Genomic DNA, 14304 nt, shown 5'->3' on the forward strand with positions numbered 1-14304 from the left:
CACCTCTATTAGGTTACCCCTCATCTTCCGTCGCTCCAAGGAAAAAAGGCCGAGTTCACTGTAACTATTCTCATAAGGCATGCTCCCCAATCCAGGCAACATCCTTGTAAATCTCCTCTGCACCCTTTTTATAGTTTCCACATTCTTCCTGTAGTGAGGCAACCAGAACTGAGCACAGTACTCCAAGTGGGGTCTGACCAGGGTCCTATATAGCTGCAACATTACCTCTTGACTCTTGAACTCAATCCCATGATTGATGAAGGCCAATGCACTGTATGCCTTCTTAACCACAGAGTCAACCAGTGCAGCAGCTTTGAGTGTCCAATGGACTCGGAACCCAAGATCATTCTGATCCTCCGCATTGCCAAGAGTCTTACCAATAATACTGTATTCTGTCATCATATTTGACCTACAAAAATGAACCACCTCACACTTAACTGGGTTGAACTCCATCTACCACTTCTCAGCCCATTTTTGCATCCTATCAATGTCCCACTGTAACCTCTGACAGCCCTCCACACTATCCACAACACCTCCAACCTTTGTGTCATCAGCAAATTTACTAACCCATCCCTCCACTTTCTCATCCAGGTCATTTATAAATATCACAAAGAGTAGGGGTCCCAGAACAGATCCCTGAGGCACTCCACTGGTGACTGACCTCCATGCAGAATATGACCCGTCTACAACAACTCTTTGCCTTCTGTGAACAAGCCAGTTCTGGATCCACAAAGCAATGTCCCCTTGGATCCCATGCCTCCTTACTTTTTCAATAAGCCTTGCATGGGGTACCTTGTCAAATGCCTTGCTGAAATCCATATACACTACATCTACTGCTCTACCTTCATCAATGTGTTATTAGAGAACTTCTACAGATAACATGATTCAGGTTTGTATCTAAAGTCCGGGGTATAAAGGGTAAACAAGAGGGAGCCAATACAGTCCCCTGTGGGATCCCAGTGCTGCTTATAGCCATGTCTGACACACAGCTCTGAAAATGTCCAAACTGTGGTCTGCCAGTCAGGTAGTCCATTATTCAGGATACAATGGAAGTGCCAATCTGCATTGAATGGAGCTTTTCTCCCAGCAATGAAGGCTGTTTGGTATTGAAGGCACTTGAGAAATCAAAAGCCATGATCCTCACATTGCTGCCCTGTATATCCAAATAGGGGTAGGCTCAAATGGGCAGTAGGCAGATGACAGCATAGTCAACTCCAATGTTCTCCTGGTAGGCAAACTGCAGGGGATTGAGGGCTGATCTGAACAGGGTTCGGAGGTGAGCCAGGACCAGCCTCTCTCGGGTCTTCATGATGTGTGATCCAGATTAAAGAAAGGAGGTAGTGTAGCTGGTAAAATGGTGCAAGCACGGCAGCTTGAGTTTCAGCATTGAAAAGAGATTATTGTGGACATTAAGAAGGTGCAGGATGAATACTCCTCACTACCTATAAACAGCATATTTCTGTGAGTGCTCATAATAACCAATTTCACCTGGTTTCTCAACAGCACTTCCTTGGTCAAGAAAGTGCAGTCGTGTCTCCACTTCCTGAGGAGATTCAGGCAAATGAGACTTCCCCCTCCACCACACCCCACTCCCCACCATTCCAAACAATTTTAACAGGAGCAGCATTAATGACCAGTTGCATCACTGTCTGATATGAGAACTGCCAGGCGTCTGATCACAAGTCCCAAAAAAAGAGTTGAAAGGACTGCTGAGAGGACCATCGGGGTCTCTTCCATCCATCAGAGATATTTATCCAGAACACCGCATACACAGGGTCCTTAGCATAGTCAATGATCCCCCTCTTCCATCCAACAATTTCTTTGACCACCATCAGGTAGAACGTACTATAGTATTAGGACAAAAACTGTTAGGATGGATCACATTCAAGATAAAAAACAAACGTAAAAGACATTAAAAAAGTGAAAAATATAGTTTCTTTCCACAGGTTTAAGACTACCGAACTCCCGGTCACCACCCAGGTCCCAGCATTGTACTGTTTATTTTTAAGTTGTATCGTAAATGCACCTATTATAGGTTAAATTATTTGTGGTAATATTACTTTCAGTGTCGTATGTGTGTGAGTTCTAAGTACTGTGTTGTGCACCAGGGTAACGTTATTGGTTTTGGTGGTATGCATGTGTACGGTTGACAAACTGATCTGGAGCTTGAACTCATCAGTGTCTCCAAATTGATTACAAGCCGGATAACAGGAAAAAAAATACAAGGAATAATGGGGGGAATGCTTTTTCTCTCTCATTATTTTTCTTTAGCTAAAGGTTTTCAATTACTTGCAAGTCTTTGATGTGTTTCAATTGTTTTATCTTTCAATTTAATATATCATTTAAAAATTCTTTACTTCATCCTGAGCAATTTGTAAATGGGGTCCAATGTATTTGGGATACATAAATACATTTGAAATTATTAGTAGCTTTGAGCAGTGGTGAAGCTCCTCTCAGCTACCCTTTCTGTCAAATCCTATCAGTAGAGTTCTGGGTGGGCAGGCCTTCTGTGCTACTTTTCAGGAGGCCTGGTCACCAGCTTTGTGACATTGTCGCTTTGCATCTGGCCCAACTAAATGTGGATTTAACTGTGGATTACAGTTGCAGGCAGTGATCCAAAATCAGCATGATCCATCTAATAGCTTTCAGCTTTGATGAAAAGACAGCATTCTGAAATATTTTTCTCACCAGGAATCCTGCCTGACATTTTTTTGTTTTCTGTCTAAAGTTCGATTTCAAGCATTAGCAGTATATTGTTTTTGTTACATATTTATATATTAATTTCCCGCAGAATCATTTGGTTTTCCAGCTTCTGACTAAATATGATATTAATAAGGGAAAATGTACTGGTGAATAATTCTTCCACTTAATTGGGCCCAAGCGTTAGCACTGTCTAGGTGCTTGTTTGTGATATTATCAAGTCATGTGTACTGTTTGCAGAAAAATAAGCTCAGCTCAAGTATTATTGGTTAAATGGTCATGAGAATATTTCAATGGTAGATATTAATAAATTAGCTATTCTCTAGCTTCCTTGTGTAAATAGTCATATAATAGACATCTCTCAGCTGTAGGACTGCTCCTCTGGGGTTAATAATAATGCCACTGAACTGTTTACAGAGAAAACCCCTAAGACATTCTACAAATAGGCTGTCTCTTTTCTTCATTCTCACAGGATCTGTGTTGGTCTAATTCTGCCTTATTTTTACACATGAATTCCTTCAAGCGATCACTAATCTTTACTGGAGAAAACTTGGTAATGAAATGCACTCTGGAATTGAACAGCATCCACCACATTTATATCGACTATGTTGGTTCTAGGTATTGACTGAATCAACTTTGCTTCTATTTTTTCTCAGCTTCTTGACTTGCACTGCTGACCAAAGAGTTGCATACATTCTCATTCATATTCAGATTTTCATGAAGATTGATTTTACTTCTCGCTGTTGCTTCTTCAGAGAATGTGTTAATTGACTGGCTATCAATTGATTTTCACCATTTTAGTGCTGAATGCCATAGGCAGTCAAATATGAGCAAGATATTTATTAAAGCAAAACGCAGAAAATGCTGGAGGAACTCTGCAGGTAAAGCAGCATCTTTGGAAATGAATAAACAGTTGTTGCTTTAGACAGAGCCTTCTTCAAGACTAAAAAGGAAGGGGGAAGAACCTGAATAAAAATGTGGGGGTATGGGGAAGGAGGACTAGCGAGAAGGTGGTAGATGAAGCCAGGTGGGTAGGATGCAAAACTGGGCTGAGAAGTGGCAGATTTTGTTCAATCCAGATAAGCATTTTGGTAGGTCAGATATCATGGTAGAATATAGTATTAATGGTAAGACTCTTGGCAGTGTGGAGGATCAGAGGGATCTTGCTGTCTGAGTCCATAGGACGCTCAAAGCTGCTGCACAGGTTGACTGTGATCAGTTCTGGTGACCTCACTATAAGAAGGATGTGGAAACTATAGAAAAGGTGCAGAGGAGATTTACAAGGATGTTGCCTGGATTGGGGAGCATGCCTTATGAGAATAGTTTCAGTGAACTCGGCCTTTTTTCCTTGGAGCGACAGAGCATGAGAGGTGACTTGATAGATGATGAGAGGCATTGATCATGTGACAGTCAGAGGCTTTTTCCCAGGGCTGAAATGGCTAGCACAAGAGGGCACAGTTTTAAGGTGCTTGGAAGTAGATACAGAGGAGATGTCAGGGGTAAATCTTTTATGCAGAGAGTGGTGAGTACATGGAATGGGCTGCCAGCAATGGCAGTGGAGCCGGATACAAGTGTCTCTTTTAAGAGACTCTTGGATAGGTACATAGAGCTTAGAAAAATAGAGGGCTATGGGTAACCCCAGGTAATTTCTAGAGTAAGTACATGTTTGGCATAGCATTGTGGGCCGAAGGGCCTGTACTGTGCTGTAGGTGTTCTATGTTTCTATGAAAGGTAAAGGGCTGGAGAATGAGAGGAAAGTGAACCATGAGAGAAAGGAAAGGAGAGCGACTAGGGGGAGGTGATAGGCAGGTGAAGAGAAAACGTAAGAGGCCAGAGTGGTAAATAGAAGAAGAAGGAAGGTAGAGAGGAGAAAAAGATGTTGGAAGGAGAAATCAATGCTCATGCCATCAGATTGGAGGCTACCAATCTGTTGTTGAAAACCTGGGCAATATTCTTCCTCTCCGTAGCAGAGCGATCTCACTGGTGATAAAAATTGCAGTCTCCCCTCTCCAGCAAGAGGGTGACCCCCAGCAATAAAAGGCAGGCAGCTGGTGTTTCAATCTCCCTCATCCCTTTAATCAGTGAATAATGTAAACTTTTATCAGTGAAGTGGAGTCAAACATCAGCTGTCTCTGTCTCCTGGAATCCCTTCAAAGTCTGTAGAGCGCTGAAACACCCAAACGATCTCCAAACTGCAAATTAATGTCTCCGACAGTTCTAGAATCACATTCAAGATGAAAAGCAACTGTAAAAGACATAAACAAAGTGAAATGTATGGTTCCATGATCTATCCAGAAGATGTTGATGAAAAGAGGGTTGTTGTATGCAGGTGCCATCTTGACTGCAAGACCAGTAAAGATATGTTTGGTGAAGCTGGTGGAAGTTGAGGAAAATGATGTGGTGGATGCAGAGACTCATGGGATAGTACGTGAGGATTATCTTCACCAGGATCCTACCACCAAGCATATTGTACATTCATTCCTCCTCACTAATCTCCCTCCCAACACCTAACCCTGCAAATGCCAGGAATGCTTCACCTGCCCAGTCACTTACCTCAATTCAAAGCCCTAAATAATCCTTCCAGGTGTGGTAACACTGCACCTGTGAATCTGTTGGGGTTGTCAATGCTACCCAGTGCTCCCGATGCGGCCTTCTCTACGTTGATGAGAACTGATGTAAATCAGTGGACCGCTTTTTTGAACACCTCCGATCCATCCACCAAAAGCAGAGATGGAGGAACAACACCTCATATTCCATCAAGGTAGCCCACAACCTGATGGCATGAATATTGATTTCTCCTTCCAGTAGTTTTTTCTCTCCCCCTTGCCTCTTATATTCCCCATTCTGGCCCCTTATTTCTTCTCCTCAACTGGCTATCACCTTCCCCTGCTGCCCTTCATTCTTCACTTTCTCCCATGGTCTACTTCCCTGTCCTATCAGATTGCTTCTTCTCAAACTCTTTACCTTTCCCATCCACTTGGTCTCATTTATCACCATCTAGCTTGTGCTCCTTCCCGTATTGCCACCTTTTAGTTATGTCGAATTCCTCCTTCCTTTCCAGTCCTGATGCAGCACCTTAGCCCAAAATATCACCTGTTTATCCATTTCCATAAATCTGCCTGACATGGTTAGTTCCTGCAGCAATCTGTGTGTGTTGCTCTGGATTTATAGCATCTACAGAATTCCTTGGCTTAAGATATTTATTTAAATGTTTCAGTTAAGCTTCTTATGCTACATTGTCTACCTGCCCTCACCCCACTTGGGATAGGGCTCCCCTTGTCCTCACCTACCACCCCACCAGCCTCCAGGTCCAACGTATAATTCTCCGTAACTCCCGCCACCTCCAACGGGATCCCACTACCAAGCACATCTTTCCCTCCCCCACCCTTTCTGCTTTCCGCAGGGATCGCTCCCTACGTGACTCCCTTGTCCACTCATCCCCTCCCCATCCCTTCCCACCGATCTCCCTCCTGGCACTTATCCTTGTAAGCGGAACAAGTGCTACACCTGCCCTTACACTTCCTCCCTCACCACCATTCAGGGCCCCAGACAGTCTTTCCAGGTGAGGCGACACTTCACCTGTGAGTCGGCTGGTGTGGTATACTGCGTCCGGTGCTCCCGGTGTGGCCTTTTATATATTGGTGAGACCCGACGCTGACTGGGAGACCATTTCGCTGAACACTTACGCTCGGTCTGCCAGAGAAAGCAGGATCTCCCAGTGGCCACACATTTTAGTTCCACGTCCCATTCCCATTCTGATATGTCTATCCATGGCCTCCTATACTGTCAAGATGAAGCCACCCTCAGGTTCAAGGAACAATACCTTATATACTGGCTGGGTAGCCTCCAACCTGATGGCATGAACACCAACTTCTCTAACTTCCATTAATGCCCCTTCTCCCCTTCTTACCCCATCCCTGCCATAGTTAGTTGTTTGTTTTTTTCCCTCTCTCTCTGCCCATCACTCTGCCTGTTCTCCATCTCTCTCTGGTGCTCCCCCCTCCCCCTTTCTTTCTCCAGAGGCCTCCCGTCCCATGATCCTTTCCCTTTTCCAGCTCTGTATCACTTTCGCCAATCACCTTTCCAGCTCTTAACTTCATCTCTCCCCCTCTGGTCTTCTGCTATCATTTCACATTTCTCCCTCCCCCCACTGCTTTCAAATCTCTTACTATCTTTCCTTTCAATTAGTCCTGACGAAGGGTCTCGGCCCAAAACGTTGACAGTGCTTCTCCTTATAGATGCTGCCTGGCTTGCTGTGTTCCACCAGCATTTTGTGTGTGTTGTTTGAATTTCCAGCCTCTGCAGATTTCCTCGTGTTTACATTGTATCTGCTCAGGATAAGATTCTGAGAAACATTTGAACAACTAGAGTGGGTTTAGAAAAGTTTAATGTACAAAGTGGTCTGAAAAATAGATTTTTAAAATTCAGTTTTACTCTCTTTTTTGCTATGTGTCTGAGCAATTTATGAAAATATTATTTGTACACATGGAATTTTTTTTTGAACGGATGCAATTTTTATTGTTTATTATTCATTGCAAATCTGGCTCTAATTGAACTATATTGAATACTTGGGCAGAAGAGGAGCCATAAAAACCAATATGAGCTTTGACAATGCATTGGCAAGGATGTAGAAGATGAAATGATGATGAGGAGGAGGCAGTCATTTCTTTCTCATGGTTTATTGTACTGAGGAGGATGTGAAGGGGAGGACAAAAATATATTATTGTTCATACTCATATTACAGCTACAATATAGAAGCAGGCTATTTGGCCCATCAAGTCAATGTCAGCTCTCAAAACAATCCCATCAGTCCTATTTCTCACTTATTTCTCTGAGAGGTAGACTTTCTCAAATACAGATTCCTTAAAATAACCTTATCAGCTCAGCTAACTTAGAGTCAGTGGCAAGAGGATTTCCAGGGAGAGTAGCAAAGTGTTTGAAGTTCCGAGTGAGCATGCGTGGAGTAGGTGGTAAAATGTAGGCTGGTGTGTCACAGACTGCAATAGGTATTGCTTTTCCACCTGCAAAGGATGCTGCTTAATGGCTTCAGGTCAGCATTTAATTTCATCATTGCTCCGAAACCGGTGGGTAAACTGTCCTTGCTGAGACTCCACACCTCCTTCTGTAACTGCATCTTGGACTTATTGACAGAAAGAGAAAAGTCAGTCCACATTGGCAGTAAAATCTTTAGGTCCGTCAGGCTGGGAACTGGCACCCCCCCCACCCCCCGTGACTGCGAGCTCAGCCCCATACTGTTCACACAGCTGACACATGACTGTACTGCATCTAGTTCAAACAGAAGTGTCAAGTTCACTGATGACACAACAGTGGTTGGCGTCATCAACAACGAAGACAGGGCAGTGCCTAGAGAGGAGGTAGGACAGCTGGTTCAACGATATAAGGGCAACATTTTGAATCTCAACATGAACAAGACTAAAGAGATGATTATGGACTTTAAGAAGGTGCAGGATGACACTCCTCATTGCAACATAAATGACTCATCCTTGGAGAGAGTTAGGAGTGCCAGATTTCTGGGACTGCACATAATGGTCAATATCACCTGGTCCCTCAACATCACCTCTTTAACCAAGAAAGCACAACAGTGTCTCCAGTTCCTGAAGAGATTGAGGTGAGCAGGGATGCCCCCCATCCCTGCTTTCTAATCAGTTTTTACAGAGCACCACTGAGAGTGTCCTGACCAGCTGCATCTCCGCCTGGTATGGGAACTGGAAGGCATCTGACTGCAAGACCCTACAATGGATTTTGAGGACAGCTAAGAGGCTCATCAGGATCTCTCTTCCATCCATCCAAGGTATCTATCAGGAGTGCTGCATAAACAGGCAAGAGAGTATTGTCAATAATCCCTCCCATCTGTTCAACAATCTCTTTGACCCCCTATCATCAGGCAGGAAGAACCGTAGCATCACGACAAGGACTGTTAGGATGGGGAACAGGACTTTCTCTACGCCGTGACGCTCCTGAACTCCCTGCCACCACTCAGCTCTCATCAGATATGAAGCACCAGTAGTGTATACTATTTGCTTTTTGACCTGTGTTGTAAAGGCAACATGTTAATTTATTTGTGGTATTATACAGTAACCCATATGTGTTGTGTGTGTGTTTTATATTTACTGAGTGGTGCACTTTGGTCTGGAGGAATGTTGTTTCATTTTGTGGAATCCATATATATGATTGAATTATAAACACAGTTGAACTTGACCGTGAATGGTTCTTCACCTGATGAAGGATCTTCTACCTGAAATGTTATCTAATTTTCTCTTCCTACCGATGTTGTTGACCTTGTGAGTATTTCCAGCATTTTCTATTTTTTTAAATATGTGATGCAAACTGGGTTTATATTTGACATGTTTATACGTTTTTTTTGTCGTTGTGGGCATTTCCATGGTCATTCCAACCGCTTTTACTTCGTCTTGCATGTGGGGTTCATGATGTCTTTTCAACAGTTGTAACCAACATGAAATCTTGAAGTGTAACTAAACAATGAGGCACATATTACTAGGTTTCCAGAGGATCTAAACAGGGTGATGTGATGGATATGTATGTATATGGTGGTTGAAATTCAGTACAAAGAAATATGAGATAATAAGTTTTGTTCGAAGAATAAAAGACAGTATGTGTTAAATGATACAATATTAAGCAAGGGATGCCTGTGTACAAATTCACACATTTCATAAAGCAATTATTATACTATATGCATTATAGACCTCATAAATGGGGGCAATAGAATTGAGTTTGTCTTTGGTTACATGTGCTAAGCAAGCTCCACAGAGGAAATATCCTTGAACAATAATTGGAAATGTATATATTATTTCAATGGTTTTTACTGATCACAATTTTCAAATTTCATGCAATATCATTTGCTGCTGGCATCAGTTATGCTTGACTGAACTTGTCAGTATTTACCTTTAGTGGCTTGGGAACATAAATCACAAAATTTATCTCTCATTAGATTATAGGGTAATGAGTTTAACCAGGAAGAGAGCATTGGATTACAAAACGATCTCATATCTAATCAGTAGTTATATCAATGCAAAAGCGTTCCAAAAATCCAGAATAAACAATTATGTTTGCATTGGGTATTCTGAAGAACTCTTTGCACCTCAAAATAGTAATTCAATAAATAGCACGTGAGCTGGGTTTCTCTCTCTGCCTGAGTATCATGACACCCATCTCTGACCTGACATTGACTCTGCTTTTAGTATGACAATTCTTCTTCACTATCCTCTCCTACTTGCTCACTGATTCTTGCTTTAGATAACAATCTTATTTCTTTTATACTCTCCAAGCTCTGCTTCACAAGCACTCTGACCCTAACTCTCTTCTGAAGAGTCAGATACACCTACACAAGATTTAGTGGTGAAGATCAAGAAGTTTATTTGTCAGTATCTTTTGCTGACTTTTTAATACTAATTTCCTTCTGATTAGGCTAGTGGGTTGTATTTTAATCCCTCTCTTCTATTTTATTAATAATGCAATGATTATTTATATTTCCTTTTTGGAGTAGATGAGTCAGTGCAGATCGGGAGCGGCATCTCCAACACCATCACACTGAGCATGAGCGCTCCCCAGGGCTGTGTGCTCAGTCCATTGCTGTTCACTCTGTTGACCCACGACTGTGCTGCAACACGCAGCTCGAATCACATCATCAAGTTCGCCGATGACATAACTGTGGTGGGTCTCGTCAGCAAAAACAATGAGTCAGTTTACAGAGAGGAGGTGCAGCGGCTAACGGACTGATGCAGAGCCAACAACCTGTCTCTGAACTTGAAAAAAGCAAGAGATGGCTGTTGACTTCAGGAGGGCACGGAGCAACCACACCCCGCTGAACATCGACGGCTCCTCAGTAGAGATCGTTAAGAGCTCCAAATTTCTTGGTGTTCACCTGGTGGAGAATCTCACCTGGTCCCTCAACACAGGCTCCATAGCAAAGAAAGCCCAGCAGTGTCCCTACTTTCTGCAAAGGCTGAGGAAAGTCCATCTCCCACCCTCCCATCATCACATTCTACAGGGGTTGTATTGAGAGCATCCTGAGCAGCTGCATCACTGCCTGGTTCGGAAATTGCACCATCTCGGATCGCAAGACCCTGCAGCGGATAGTGAGGTCAGCTGAGAAGATCATCGGGGTCTCTCTTCCCACCATCAGGAACGTTTATACTACACGCTGCATCTGCAAAGGAAACAGCATTATGAAGGACCTCATGCACCCTTCATACAATCTCTTCTCCCTTCTGCCGTCTGGGAAAAGGCTCCAAAGTATTTGGGCTCTCACGCCCAGACTATGTAACAGTTTCTTCCCCCAAGCTATCAGACTCCTCAATACCCAGAGCCTGCCCTATTGTCCTGTTTTTTTATTTATTTTAATGCCTGCACTGTTTTTGTGCACTTTCCTGTCCTGTACACAGTCCTGTGTAGGTCTGTAGTCTAGTTTAGCTTTCTCTGTGTTTTTTTTTACGTAGTTCAGTCTAGTTTTTGTATTGTGTCATGTAACACCATGGTCCTGAAAAACGTTGTCTCATTTTTACTATGTACTATACCAGCTGTTATGGTCAAAGTGACAATAAAAGTGACTTGGCTTGACTTGACTTGAGAAGGAACAATGGAATTATGTCAGTTGGTGAGGTTCAATTACAAATATCTGTAGATATCCTCAATATTAGATTAACCCAATTTGCACCTACTTATATCTGCCTTTTGAACATTAATTGTAAAGACTTCAGTTTGAAAAGAGCTCTGTCACTGAGTTATGTCAGATTATTTAAACAAATTTATACATTCCACTTCCACCAGAGATACTCTTCTGTGAATGACTGTTGAGGTGACTGACACTTTTGGTTTCTCTGCTGTTAGTTTATTCCAAAGTGTGAAAGGTGTGTGAAATGGGTGTATAAAATGTGTCTCATACTTGGATGGATCCCAGTGCATGCTGACATACAACACATCTAGAATCTGTAATGTATTAATGACAGTCATATTTTACAAAGCTCCATCATCCTGGGAATCCTGGAAAAGGGGGTATCAGGAAAAGGTGTTGAAATTCAAGCCCACATGCTCAAGGGAGCTTTCTTTAAAAAGGTTAATACTCGACTTTGTGAAGAAAACTCTTCGACACACTTCATTTTTCTTTGTGCAATAGGACCATGTCACCTTCCCATTAATGCTCTCATTAGTGATTAATTAGTGAGATACACTAACTGCTGATCACATCTGCCTTATAAATGTGGATTTGACAATGACCTGTATTAGCTTTCTATAACTGAAGGCCTAATTGGGAAATGTATTGGAGCTACATTCAACATTTTTCCTGTGAGTTTTCTTCTGGAAACCATCACAAGTAATCTCTAGAGGGAATTCCATTATAAGCCTGACAAAAAGGAACAGAAACAGTATTTATTTAACAATTGTGCCTGGAGATATTAAGTTGGGCTACTCTTTTAAGGTAAATATTATTTGTTTTAAATGTCAGAAAGATGTTGGAGAGCTGGATTTGCAATGAGTTGATGGTGCTCCATATATTATGGAGCAAGTCTTCCTGGCCAGTTCTTAATCCCCCCCCCCCCACCCCCACTGACACAGATCAAATAATCCAAACGCCTAGCCATTTTGGAAAGTGGGCTTTCTTTAAATAAGGTAAATAAAGGACAGTGAGTCATATAATTATACACCATGGAGGCAGGCTCTTTAGCTCAACTTGAGCAAGTTCTATTTTCCTGAATTTGGTCTGTATCCCTCTGAACTTTTTGTATCCATGAAGCTGTCCAAATTAATTTTAAACATTGTAATTGAACCATCTCTACCATTTCCTTTGCCAGCTCATTCCATATACCCACGACTTGCTTTGTGGAGTAAGTTACCCCTCAGTTACTCTTTAAATTCTTCTCCACTTGCCTTAAACCTATGCCCTGTAGTTTTAGACTCCTCTGTCTGGGAAAAATACATTGACCATTATGCTTATCTGAGCCCCTCATGTTTTTATAGATCTCTAAATGTCACCTCTCAGATTGTTTTGTTTCAGCCTATAGCCCCAATCTATCCTGTCCTTTCTTAAAGCACAAGTCCTCCAGTCCCGGCAACATCCTTGTGCACTTTCTCTGGCTTAATCGTATCTTCCCTACATGGCACACACACTACTTCAGGTGCATTCTAACCAACATCTCGTACATTTGTACTTGAATCCTCAATTCTTGGACTCAGGGATGAAGGCAAGGCTGCTAAATGACTTCCTTGACACCTTGTCTAGCTGCGTCAATGCTGATTGCCGTTCAGGTTAGAATGAAAGGGAATGGAACAAAATGTTTGGCAAACATCATAGGGCTGTGAGAAAAGCAGTGCTTCTCTGGGTCACAGGACTAAGCTGTGCTGTGCTGACTCATGAGTTGTTATCCCATCACCTCCTTCAGTTTCTACATTGCTGGATAATTTAAACCCATCCCCATATTGTCATTTTAAATGCAGATAGCTATTTAGCACAAATGGTTCCACGATCTATATTTTGTGTTGCAATAAAGTCGCATACCAGAATGAGAACCTCTTCGATTATATTAAACTAGCTTTAGTTAAGAGTGATTTAATGATCTGCCTGATACAGATGTTTAATTTCCACTAAAAGTCCACTAAAAATCTGCAGGAAATTCATATCAGGAAATTCATATTACCTTTGGGAAGTCTCATACGTTAATTTTTCACTAAATTAGTCTGTCACTCTCCAAAAACTACTGCCTGGACATTAATCTGAGGAAATACTCTGTAAAGTAATTGACTCCATTTGCTGATGCAGACAAGCACCTGGTCACAGGGCAGAAAGAACCACAAAGCCATCAAAGAATCTGATAATTCTGAAAGAGTGAAGAATGATTGATAGAGATGGTGAAGCAGATAAATCAAAGGATTGGAAATGCAGACGTGGGCTCATTCCAGGATTGAATATGAAGGGACAAGCATGTTCAGAAGTCATGAAACGGAAGTAATAAGCATTAAAAGAGTAAGAGATTCTCTAGTAAGTGAAATTTCCTAGCTATTATTTATTACACTATATATTAATCCCCACTTGTTAGCCATAGGGGGAGATAATGAGATAAAACTGATGACATTTTTAACCATCCTGTACTAACTTCATCATTGTCATGCAGAAAACTTGCCTCTAAGTTAATGCTGTATAGATATAAGCTAACAATGAAGCTGAAAGAACACTCTTCGTTTATTCAAAGTCGCAAAATACCTTTCAAGAGGAATAATTGACAATAAGTAATAAGGGGAAGAGAAGTTATCATTACCAAAGTGCAAAGGGTAATGATAAAGAAATATAAGGAATAAAAGAAGCTCAAAGTTCAAAGTAAAATTTACTATCAAAGTACAAACAGGTCACCACATAAAACCCTGAGGTTCTTTTTCTGCGAGCAAATCTATAGAACTGTAAGCAGTAAAACTGTAAACATCAAGAAATGTTAACTATAAACAAACTGCAAATGCAGATATCAATAAATTGCAATAAATAATGAGCTTGAAATAACAATATGACAGAATCCTTAAATGAGTGTGGCTATCCCCTTTCGTTCAAGAGCCTGGTGGTTGAGGGGTAGCTGCTGT

The sequence above is a fragment of the Hypanus sabinus genome, chromosome 8 (genome assembly GCF_030144855.1).
Source record: "Hypanus sabinus isolate sHypSab1 chromosome 8, sHypSab1.hap1, whole genome shotgun sequence".
NCBI classification, from domain to species: Eukaryota; Metazoa; Chordata; class Chondrichthyes; order Myliobatiformes; family Dasyatidae; genus Hypanus; species Hypanus sabinus.